General features: G+C 37.2%; 1 non-coding gene across 1 annotated transcript; it reads left to right on the top strand.

The window, feature by feature from the left end:
• The first annotated feature begins 10,744 nt into the window (after positions 1–10,744).
• LOC111907692 (small nucleolar RNA R71) lies at positions 10,745–10,851 on the top strand. The gene has a single exon (XR_002855638.1). It is a non-coding gene; the product is annotated as a small nucleolar RNA R71 (small nucleolar RNA).
• The last annotated feature ends 1,810 nt before the right edge of the window (positions 10,852–12,661 follow it).

Below are 12,661 nucleotides of genomic sequence, written 5' to 3'. Positions count from 1 at the left end.
GCATATCAACAATTCCTAAATATGCATCCAACCCTAATGCTTTGGATCTAGGTTTTCTCTAATTAAACATGCAAACTTGAACACAAAAAAGAGAAACCCTAGGAAATGTCTACAATTTTTGAAATCTATATAAAACTAGGGTTCGGTTACATACCTTGATTGTTATATTGTAATAACAATGATTCTATTGTAGATCTTGAAGCTTGAGAACTTAGTGTCATAAGTGTAACACCAATAATGTCTCATAAACACATAATGCAAATAAGAGAGGGGAGGAGATGATCAAAATTTTGGTTCTTGTTTCTTCTAAAGAGTGGCCGAAAATCCAAGGCTTAAGGACTCTATTTACAGTGCACCAAGGATGTCATGGATAACCCTAATCTCAAATATGGTAATTATCCACCTCCTTTATTATACATATATGATAAGATATTCTATAAGGGAGTTGATTCGTACACAACAAATTTTTTCCGTACACAACAAATTGTGCTTTAAAATGTTGTATTGTATAACTCTACATATCATTGAAATCGTCCACTAACTTCCCTAGGAAGATTATGGACCCTTTTGCTCAACTATTGAACAATTGCACTTTTAGTCCCTGCACTTTTAATTAATTCATTTAATCCCAAAATTAATTTCAAATTAATTTCTGATTAAATATATACTAATTAATAATATGATTACTAATTAATATATTATTTCCATAACATATTGATAAATCGTTTATTCCAATTTATTAAAAAAATTAATAAATTATTCATATTCCTTAATTAATCATTCTATCTAGTTGCACGTGTGAAGACAACCAAAAAAGGACCATGTCACTATCAATTCAAGTACATACCAATTATAGTTATGGACTTAGACACCTAATCCAACAGTAAGATTTATCTAAGCAGACACAATTATGGTCATAATTTATGTTCTCCAACAAATCTAAATTAGTTACTTTTATCACTTATCTAAGATTTGGTCGATTATTGCTCTAGAAATTTAATAGTCACAAAACTACTAGGTAACAAATTCATACAATTTAATGGTCACTAAGCTACACAGAACCTAAATTCAAGTAATCTAACTCACAAATATTAGTATGCTAGGTAACAATAATCAAACACAGGCATAGAACCAACTATTAAGTTCCATAAATTAGATAAATAAACCATAGAGTTAAAACTTCATCTAGCTAAACGAAAGCAACTAAATTCAGCTACTCATGGCTGAAAACATAGACACAAGTTCAACATAAATTGACATAATTAAAGTAATCAAACCAATGTAATGAGGTGTTCTTGAATCTCTTGATCTCCAAGAAATTCTCTTTCCAAAGAATGTTTTGTGCATTTTCTAGACTTTAAATTCGGTTTCTCAGAATAATTCTCATCCAGAAAACTCTCCAAAAACCTTCCAAAAGCCCCTTCAAATCGTAAGAGTGAAGGAGTATTTATAGTTTTGGAATTTTCGTGCATCACGATGTGAATAAGGATTTCACGTCATGAATTTGATTCAAATCCTTATCGGGCAAAGGTTCTAACTTCCAGCATACTTATCTTCTAGAATAATCACTCTACGTCATGATGTTGATGGCCACGTCATGTCTTGGGTTTTTTCACTGAAATTTTCTTCTTTTAAGCTTCCATCCTCCAAATTCCCAATTCTTGTCAATTATGGTCCCTATTCTTCAAGAATGTTCCTATTGGCTGCAAAATACAATTTAATTCAATAAGTGCCACATATCTTTGAAAATAACCAAAATATTAAATAAAATGTATTAAAATGTTGCCTAAAAATGTGTATAAATATGACATTATCAAAATACCCCACACTTATCATTTGCTTGCCCTCAAGCAAAATTAATTAATCTTAAATTAAGCTCTCATTACTAATATCATATAAGACAATCCATTTTGAACTCAACCATTATATGAAGACCTCAATGCGCATATTTGTGTCTAGTGTTCTTAATAACTTCTCAATCCTAAATACTCACAATCCTTATGAACATTCACCCCTTAGCTTATACGACACTCATTTCTACAACTCTTCGAATTTATCCTCATAAATCTTTCTTAACCTCAAGGTATTTTTGGTTAAGCTACCCAAGGATACATAATCTAGAAAAAAATTACAACTTTGATACCATAATGGAGCTCTTCGAAGTCTTCACTTATTTGAATAATTAATCTTTGATTTCTTTGAATTCACATCTTTTGGTTTGATTTTTGGTATCTTCAATTTTTGATTCATCAGAATTTTTGATCTTTTGATCTTCATACTTTGATAACTCTAAAATTCTTACAACTTTTTTGTAATTTCTCTTTTTTTTAATATAACTCACTTTTTTTTGCTCAATTACTATATGCTTAAGCAAGGGAGCTTAACTTCAACATTTATTGGTTAGAGATATTAGTCTAAGTGCAGTGACTACATAAACTCTCCAGGTACAGGCTGCAAAACTTATTATGTCATATAAACTACCAGATTACATTTCATATCTCATGACTTTTCACTAAAACATGGGAAACCACAAATATACTATAACATATGTTGGTTCAATTAAACATTTGAGCTTTCATTGGATCATCTCACACAACACTAGCAACTTAAGTTTTTAGTTATCACTAGATTCAATTTTTAGATTATTAGTTCAAATCTGTTTTTATTTTATTTTTAAATTTTCTAAATTTCTAGCAATTTAATTTTTCGCCCCTACCCCACACTTATTACATATAATTCCCTCGTTGTAATCATAAAATAATTTAAAAGTAATAAAAGGGAGAAAAATGAACAGACTCCCTTGGGTTAGTAGCGACAAGATCGGATTTTGAATGCGTGTGGTAAACTTGAACACCTTGAGTATGTGACTGGAACTTGGATCTTATGAGACATGTGAAGGTGATGGCAAAATGTGAATAAGAAGCTTGCCTCTTCAAAAAGTGTAGTGTATAAGATCTTCAAAGCAATACATCTTAATGTGGGAAAACATATGTCACAATGTAAATTGGAATGAGTAGAATGAAAATGCCATATTTTACTGGTCACGATGTGGAAAGAGTGGTCATGTTGTGGTATCGATGTAAAACAAGTTTTGAATAATGATGGCATCCAAGTCACGACGTGGAAAGAAAGGCCACATCGTGAAAATTGGGAGTTCCAGAAAACTGTTTTTGCAAGACTTCTTCCATGCAGGTGATGTTAATTTTACCTTCTAAATGGATTAAGATTCTTCTCAAAACTTAATATTTCTAGACACTCTCTTCCTCTAATCTCTTTTCTCGCACGGTATTGATCCCACACTTATTAAAAAATTATGGGCTTTGACCCGTAACTCTAAAGCACATAGTTTTCTTCGTACGCTCTTATATCTATTCTTTCATTTTTCTCTCATGATATTCTACTAAATCTGCAACAAAAAAAAAACAATTTGTGGAAAGAAGAAAAACAACCATCACATAATTTGGTTACAAGTTTTTAAACAAGCCAAAAAAAACTCAGAAAAAAAAAACAAATATGTCTCCTTGCCTCGCCCACAACTCTTCCCATGTCGGAGTATACAGGTAATGAAGAGGCATGGTCGGCGGTCGCTCAACATTAAGGTGTGTAAATAAAACATCAATCACTTGATTATGATAATTAACACCCCCATGGAGATTGTCCAAATATGTACCAACCCGACTTTGGAATGGGTCGGTTGATACCCCACCCTCAAATGGTTGAGGTGGTTGTTGTTGTCGGCCTCTTTCCCCACGAGCTCTAACATTCCTCCTACCCCGTTGCCTCGATTGCTCCCCTTGTTGACCAATTGGTTGTTCAACATCTTCTGGGGGTATGACATATCCCCCGCTAGTATTCACCACAACTCGCATAAGAATCAAAAATTCAGTCATCAAGTCAGGATCTTTAACACGTGTCAAGTTCCTAATAAAGTTAGGACTCAAAATCCCATATGAGCGAGCTAGGGGAGTGACCAAATGTCCGCCGGTGATGGGACTATCAGGCCGAGAACTTGCCGCCTTCATCCCTAAAAATCTTGCAAGCATGTATGGTAGGTCACAGAAAACTCCTGGCGTGATTATGCTCCAAAGGTAGAACAAATTATGATGAGGCACCTTGTTGCCATGATGTTTATTTATGGTTAATAGAGAAAGTGATCAGACGATGTAAGAATCGATATATAGGAGACCAAATATGTCCTTCACAAGCACCACGCGAGTTATACTCATTATTGGAAATGCTTCTCAAGAACTGTACGTCAAGCAATCCTGTAGTAAAATCTTGAACACAACCTAGTAGAAATAAGATAAAATGGGGTGATGGTGTTTCTTCTTCAATATATAACCCCATTCGCCAAGCAAATTCACGAAGGTTGCATTCTCTATAAACACCACCCAGTCAAAATGCAAGGACTCGGTTGTATGTCGGGTCGGTTGTCCGTTCTTTAAAACTGACTGTTGCAAAGAATTCAACGGATAATTCCCGATAAATGGGCTCTTGAATAGAAAATAAATTGCGCCCCCTGTTACATTGGAAAGTGAAACCTTCTCCTACAAATAACTTTGTCCAGTACCGTTCTACTTCCGATACCATATCAACCCCACGTAGCCATGACCAATAGACCAATGGTGCTAATGCAAACTCTCGATTGTACAACCATCCTAGCTTATTTGAATAATTATTGAGCATTGTTAGAGAAACATTTTGAGGAAATCGGTATAACGGATGTATACTTGGAACATCAATGTGTTCTTGTTTTTCCAGAATTGCACGCCTTGGTCCCATGGTACCTGAAAAAGTAACAACAAAGAAAACACAAAAACCACCAAACAATTAAGCAAATACCAACAAACTAGAAAATTGTTCGCCCAATTTTCACGGCGTGGTCACGAAGACCACTTCATGAAGTCGGTTCGTGATGAAAAATGTAGTCGTTCATCAAGGTTAAATCGAGCTCAAACTGATTTTTGGGGTTTGTGTAATCTGTTATTCTAAGGCTTTTTAACATACATGCAACCATGATTCACTTGACAAATCGACTCAATTTTGGCATCAAAGCTTTAAGACCAAACCCTAAGTCAAAATGCCTAAAAATCTAAGAAATTGAAGATTAATAAACTTGTAGAACTTACCCTTGACGACGTAATGTAGAAGAGAAGCAAGAAAAATGAAGAATTCAGTCGAAATCGAAGTGTGGGGAGGGGGACCAGATCTGATATCACGTCGTAATGTATGATCAAAAGAGGTTTAAGAAAGAGACTGTTATGCTGACCGAAGTTCATGACTTTTGACCACTCCACGTCGTGAACTTGGGCTTCACGTTGTGGACCAGGGTTGGGCTAATTTTTATGGGCCGATGAGCGTTGGGCTCAAAACCTTGAATTTGGGTATTAGTCTTTTAGTCCATATGATCCATAAAAGTAGTTTTTTTTCCTTTCATTTAGTTTTTGAAAAATATTATTATAAAAAAAATGTTGTTCATAAAAATATTTTTCGTTTACGAAAAGGACCCCACACTTGATTTTTACCTTTTTCTAAAAATTAAAATGACTATGATTATGATCTGTCCTAATAAATATGCTAGAATCCAAAAATGCAAAAAACTACAATAAAAATGAAAAGAAAAACGCAAACCAAGCTCGTGTTGCCTCATGAGAAGCGCTTCTTTTGTAGGAGTCATGAGTCGGACTCCGTGTCGCCGTATGTAACATTCCGTTTAAAGTAGAATAATTAAATAATAAACCCGGAACCCCGAGAGGTAATTTTTTTACGTATTATTTTATATTATTACAGCCCAAAATCAAATAATAATCAGCGGGGTGTTGGTTTCGTGGAGCCAAATGACATGATTTGGAGTTTTGGGAAAGTGTAACTTCGGGACTTATTTTGTAAAGATTTTCAGTAGTCAGGGGGTATTTGGTATCATTTGGACTTAATATGAAAGGATTTATGGAAGCATGAGTTAAAGAGTAAATTTTGGACCTAAGTTGAAAAAGGATTTTGTAGGTGAGGGGCCATTTGATAACATAAGAACTTTAGTTGAAAGGATTTTGAATGCCTGGGGTTAAAAGGGTAAATTAAGGATCCGTTTTGAAAGAAAATGGAGAAGGAGTGACCATTTCCGCCGTTATGGGTTGAAGTTTGTATGAACCGGGTATATAACCCGTCGACCTCTCCGTAACCCTAACCCTAGCATCATACACCAACCGCCACCTCCTTCCTCAATCGTCCAGCAGCCGCCACCCGACACCCCTTGTTGTTCCGATCGACCAAGAGCACCGACGACATCCATCATGACTGGAGATATGGAAGATCGACGGGGGAATCACGGGTGAACCAGGAACCATAGCCGTCGTGGTCATTTTTCTAGTGGAGGCGCGACCACCGCAGTTGAAGACGAAGACCACCGAACACTTCGCTATTCTGTTGACCGACGAACGACGAACAACGAACGACGAAGGAAACGTTCATCCAGGCAGTGAAAGATCAAGCCACCATTTACGGTTTTTTCTAGTGGCAGATAACCACCACCTCTTCGTTGTAGTTAATTTCTTCTTCCTCTTCTGTCCCGTCGTCAGCCACACTTCCGGTACAGCCAAACGTTACGCTGTCTCCGATGTGAACCGATGTTGTTGCCCGCCACTCCAAATCGCCGCCATCGTTGTACGCTACCGTAAGGTGGGTGACTGTGCTCATTTTCCGAGCAAAAGATGGATGTGTGTTGCGTGATCAAGAAACAAAAGTGAACCACCACCACCACCGTGAGGTGGTGGCTAGCACCTCCGTCTACCGCGTGCTGCCACAGGGCGGCGGTGTGTGTGTGTTATTTTATGTGTGTGTGTTTATTCGGATATTTCGATGTAAAATGCATTGTAAGGCCGAAATAATCAAAGAAAACAACCTGTCACCGCCGGGAGGTGGTGGTTGCCACCTCACGCCGCCACCAGACGCCACCTTGGGTGGTTGTGTGCTTTTGTGTGTGTGATTGTTATTTTGGGATGCTTGGATATTTTTAGCCAAATATCATAACCACCACCACGTGGTGGTGGCCGCCGCCGTTGACCGCCGCTACCTGAGGTGGTAGTGGGTGATGTCCGACTTATTTAACCCTAATAGACCTAATGAAGCCCTAATTGACCAAAAAAACTAACCATTTGATTAATGGGCACACGATTGGGTTGGAAACCCTATTTAGGGTTTAGAAAACCCTAAATTTGGACTTGTTGGTTTGGGCTTATCGGGACCCGCGTTTTGAGCCAATGGAATTGAATTATGAATTTCATCCAATCACACCATATGATCTATCTAGTTGAGTGATGGACTTAATGGATTAAGTCCTTAATGAGTTAAGTAAGAAACACTCAACCCTAAGCGTCATTTTATGTAAAAACCCTAATTTCGTTTGGGTCTTTCTATTGGGATTCGAAGATTGGGCTATTAATGGGCCATCCAAGAACAAGTAAAAGGACTAAAATATTTGGATGAGCTTTGGGTAAGGCTTGTGTGAGGGACTTGGGCCCAATTTGGAAAATTGGGCCATAGATGGGCCATAGTTGGGCCTTGATAATTTTGAGTATTGGACCATCCGTATGCAAGTGTTGGGACTAGAATAAATAGTTGGGCCTTAAAGATAAGACCATGTGAAGGGTTTGGACCCAATTTGGAAAATTGGGTCATATGTTGGGTTTGGTCCACTGATTTGGGCCATTGGAGTGTGAGTTTAGGCCTTGGGCTTGGGCTTCAATCAAGATAGGTTGGGGTAAAGTAGTCTTTTACCCCAAGCATGGACTTATGGTTATGTATTGGAACCCAATTATTAATTGGGTGTTGTTTTGATGTTGACAGTTTGGGAATCTGTCATCCAACAACTAGGGTTTTGTCTGCGGGACTTTAGCAGTGTGAGGTGAGTTCTCCTCACTATATCAACAGGGTCTAAGCTACCAATTTCGTCCCTTTTTCGGATTTGTATCCGGGTTATTGCATGATATGCTTATTTATTTACATCCTGGTAGTTAGGATGGTGATATGCTTAGTGACCTGGTTAGGTCGGTATCCTGGTATATAGGATGATGCTATGTTAGTGACCGGTTAGGTCCGTATCCTAGTTATAGGATGTTGTTATGATTAGTGATCTGTTAGATCGGTTTGACTGTTATATATGCTAGCATATGCTATTTATGTACACATGATTGTTTGATTGGGGGTTGGATCGAGGCGGTCCTGCTTTATGCTGATGGCCAACATACCCAGGGCGGTCTAGATAGATTGAAGACCGTGCGAGGCGGTCTAGTCATGATGAAGGCCTGGCGAGCGGTCTGGATAGGCGGTAGGCCCTGCGAGGCGGTGTAGACATGTCGAAGGCTCGGAGAGTGGTCCAGATTGGCTGAAGGCCCGCGAGGCAGTCCATTCAGGCTGAAGGCTCATTATGCATGTTGTTTGTTTATATGATATGATTATGATTTTATCGCAATGGTATTTTGAGGGAACTCACTAAGCTTCGGGCTTACAGTTTTTGATTTTGTTTCAGGTACTTTTGATGATCGCTGGAAGGTGAAGGTGTGGTCGTACACCTCCTTATATTTTCATGATTTGATTCTGGGATACTCTGACACAAAACTATTTTGAAAACTAATTTTGTAATAATTATTGATTTTGAACATTTTAAAAAGTTTAAATTTGGCATGGTTTTTATGGGTGTTACACCGTACGTTCGATCGGTTGGGATTGGGCTCTCCACTTGCATCTTTTCTCCTTCCATTTCTTCTTGTACGCTTTCACTCTTCTCAAATAAGCTTTCTTAGAGTTTTCATTTTTTACCTTAGAATCACCTTCTTCGTGCTTATGTTTCACCCCTTTACTAACATGTTTAGGCCCTTCTTTTTCTTTTTGTACTTCCTTATCCTCGAGATTTTCCTTATCCAAAGTTAGTTGTATCAAGTCTTGTGTAACTTCTTCTTCTTCATCACTTGACACCAAACATTCTTCACTTTCCTCGCTAACTAGAGAACTTGGAGTTTTATAAGCAAAGACTTCAAACATCATTGGAATTGATGCTCTAGGCTTAGTACGCTTGACTTGTTTTATTATTTGAATTTCTTCTTCCATTAATTACTTCAACTCCTCAAGCTCTTTTTCTTCATGCATGAAAAATACTTCACTTTGAACATAATTTTTTTTGTATCCATCTTCTAATCCAAAAGTTATTTCATCATCTCCCACTCGTAGGGTTAGCTTAGACTCGTGTATATCAACCAAGGCACGTGCGGTATTGAGTAAAGGACGTCCAAGGATAATTGGGACATCTTTATCCTCCTTTATATTAAGTACAACACCGTCTATTGGAAAAATAAAATTTCCAATTTTTACCAAAATTTCCTCAACTATGCCCCGAGGATGAGTTACTGAACGGTTGGCCATATGAATTGTCATTTTAGTAGCCTTCAATTCTGTAAGGTTGAGCTTTTGATAGAACGAATAGGGCATCAAATTTATGCTTGCTCCATAATTGTCTAAAGCATATGTCTTCATATTATTTACGAACTCACATGGAAGTGTAAGGCGTCTAAGATCTCCCATATTCCTTGGTATCCCCTCCATAATAACCTTAAAACTATGCTCACTAAGGACTATCTTGAAGGTCTTTTCTAATTGTAGACCAGTATCGAGTAAATCTTGAAGAAATTTGGCATATTTGGGTACTTGTGCTAAGGATTCAATAGAAGAAGTATTGATAGGAATACCCTTAACTTGCTTCATAAACTTTTTATGTTCTTGCTCCAGTGGGTGAACTTCGGCTCGAGAAGGAAATGGTAGCAGAGGACGAAAAACTTGAGCACACGAAGAATTTTTCTATTCAGACCTAGGCCACGTCGTGGAGAGTGAATCTTCGCGTCGTGATGATGGTAATTCAGCAAAAATTTGATCATTGAGTTTTGAACGCTTTGGCTATGGTCCGGGCTGCTTTGTCTCTTCTTCCAAGGTTTCTAAGAACTCAGAAATAGTGTCTTCTTCAGTATCAATGGCCATGACATGTGGTGGTGGTTTCTTATCGTGAATTGGTGGAGGTAGCCACTCGTTAACCAACGTAGTCAACTGGTCAAGTTGAGCTTCAATTTTTTTGATTGATGCTTGATGATTTCTAAGTAAAGCTTTCTGATCTTTTATTAGGGTTAACTGATCTCATTGATGCGTCTGTTTCATCAAGCCTCTATTCTGACACAGCTACAAAGCGGGCGAGCATTGTTTCAAAGTCTGTTTTCTTTTCGGGTGCCAGTTCTTCTTTTTAATAAAACCCTCTTGCTTTTTGATTATACTTCTCTTTTTTTTGCTTTTTGTACTCGTTATAAGACAACCATTCCTTCTTCGGCTTCCTCTAGTCTTCATCATATCAGTCTCCACTTGAGTAGAAGACTAAAGCCTTCTTATTCCCATTTTCATCAAGATGGCAATCTTTCGTCTCACAGCCTATACGTATTGCATGTATGGATTGGTCCATCTTGTTCATTATTCTATCCATATTACTTAGCATTTCCATAACCGCCGCCATATCTTCCGATGCACCATTCCCGATTCCCCTTGTTCCATCATTACGAGGGATGTAATATTCTCATGAGTGCTTTGAAAATTCTTCTATTAATTCTTTTATCTCAGTGGGATTCTTCTTAGTTAAAGGTCTGTGTGAATCAAAGAGTTGCCTCGTAGTGACATTCACCCCCATCATTAAAGATCGAAACCTCTTGCTCTCGTTAAATCATTTTGGGGAGAATTTCTTATTAACCCTTTGTATCTCTCACAAGCTTCGTACAAGGACTCCCCTATTTGTTGCTCAAAGTTTTCTATGGCCTTCTTGAGTTTAGAAACTTTAGATGGTGGGAAAAATTGTTGGAGGAATTCTTCACACATCTGCGCCCAAGTGGTGATTGTACCTGGCGCAAGTGCCTTTAACCAGTCTTTAGCTGCTCCTTTAAAAGTAACCGGGAGCATTCATAATAAGACACTCTCTCGAGGAACATTTGGAATGTTAAAATATCCGGCTATATCATTGACTTCATCGAGGTGATTGTATGCATCTTCATGGTCTTTTCCGGAAAATGGAATATCCTTTAGAACGATAAGGATATGTCTTTTAAGCTCGAAAGTAGTAGTAGCGGGAATTGCGGGTTGCACAAGTCCAGGACCGGTGTTTTCTTGAAGGCCTCCATTGTCATGTCAGCAATGTCCACCATTTTGTCTTTTGGCTCGCCTTCGGGTTCACTATTTTTGTCTGTTTCGTAACTAGTTTCCTTTTTATTATGAGTGTTCTCAACGCCTTCAAAAGTGCCTTCGTCTTTCGGGATGTTGCTTGACTCTCCTACATGCTTGCCTTTCGTTTTATGAAAATTTGATTTTATATCCTTGAATAGTGATTTCCTTGGTGTGTTTGACTCTCATTCGTTCTTGTCATTCTTTTTATGTAAAGCTTACTCTGGATCTTCAAACGGTGGTATCAAAGGTGTGTTTGATCCATGGGTCATATAGTACTACAAAAACATAAATAAAAACATAAAAATGAACAAAAAGTAATTAAAAATTCCCTGTTGATCGTTAACCACGTCATGGTACCACCTCGTGGTGAAGCAGAACAAGTCGATAGAACGAAAAAACACTTAAAATAATAATATCACCGATATCGTGTCGTGGAGAAGGCCACCACGTCGTGAAGTCGATGTTTTTGAGCAAAAATTAAACTTTGCAAAAAAATAACTTTTTGCGGTTTTTTACCCAACAAAAATGATCGATTAACCTAAAGTAATTAAACTAATAACTAAAATAGCCGTTCTCCGACAATGGCGCCGAAAACTTGATGTTCGTAATATTACACCTATTAGTTTTACCAACTATCTAACTAACTATTATGACTAAGGTAGTGGACCTACTCGCAAAAAATATAGCACAAACAATCGGGTATCGAACAAAGGGAACAAATTTAGTTAACTAACCTTATTACTAAAAATTAACCTAAACAAGCAAAAGTTTAAAATGGTTTTTTATCTGATTTTGCAAGTTCAGACACAAACGTAGATAATTAACTAATAGTTTTAATCAATATTCTAAAAACACTAACGTTTAGTTCGAATCCACTTCTCCTCTATGGTTAGCTATTAATTTTGGATTATTAAAGTTGGTTACCAATTATTATTCAATTAGCAATTCAAGTCCAAATTTACTAATATTTTCACAAATTCATGAACTACCTTGTATGGTCATACATAAGCAAGACACAAAATTGGTTATTAATTATATATGGGTTATGTAAGATTTATTTAAGCAAACACAATTATGGACATAATTTATGTTCTCCGGCACAACTAAATTAGTTACTTTTATCACTTATCTAAGATTTGGTCGATCCTAGCTCTAGCAATTTAATAGTCACTAAACTACTATGTAACAAATTCATGTAATTTAATGGTCACTAAGGTACACATAACCTAAATTCAAGCAATCAAAGTCACAAATATTAGCATTCTAGGTAACGATAATCAAACACAAGCATAGAAGCAACTATTAAGTTCCATAAATTAGATAACTAAACCATAGTTTTAAAGCTTCATCTAGCTAAACGAAAGCAACTAAATTCGGCTACTCATGGCTGAAAACGTAGACCCAAGTTCAGCATGAATTG

Source organism: Lactuca sativa, chromosome 8, assembly GCF_002870075.4.
Source record: "Lactuca sativa cultivar Salinas chromosome 8, Lsat_Salinas_v11, whole genome shotgun sequence".
Classification (NCBI taxonomy): Eukaryota; Viridiplantae; Streptophyta; class Magnoliopsida; order Asterales; family Asteraceae; genus Lactuca; species Lactuca sativa.
This window is presented reverse-complemented; position numbering and strand designations above follow the sequence as displayed.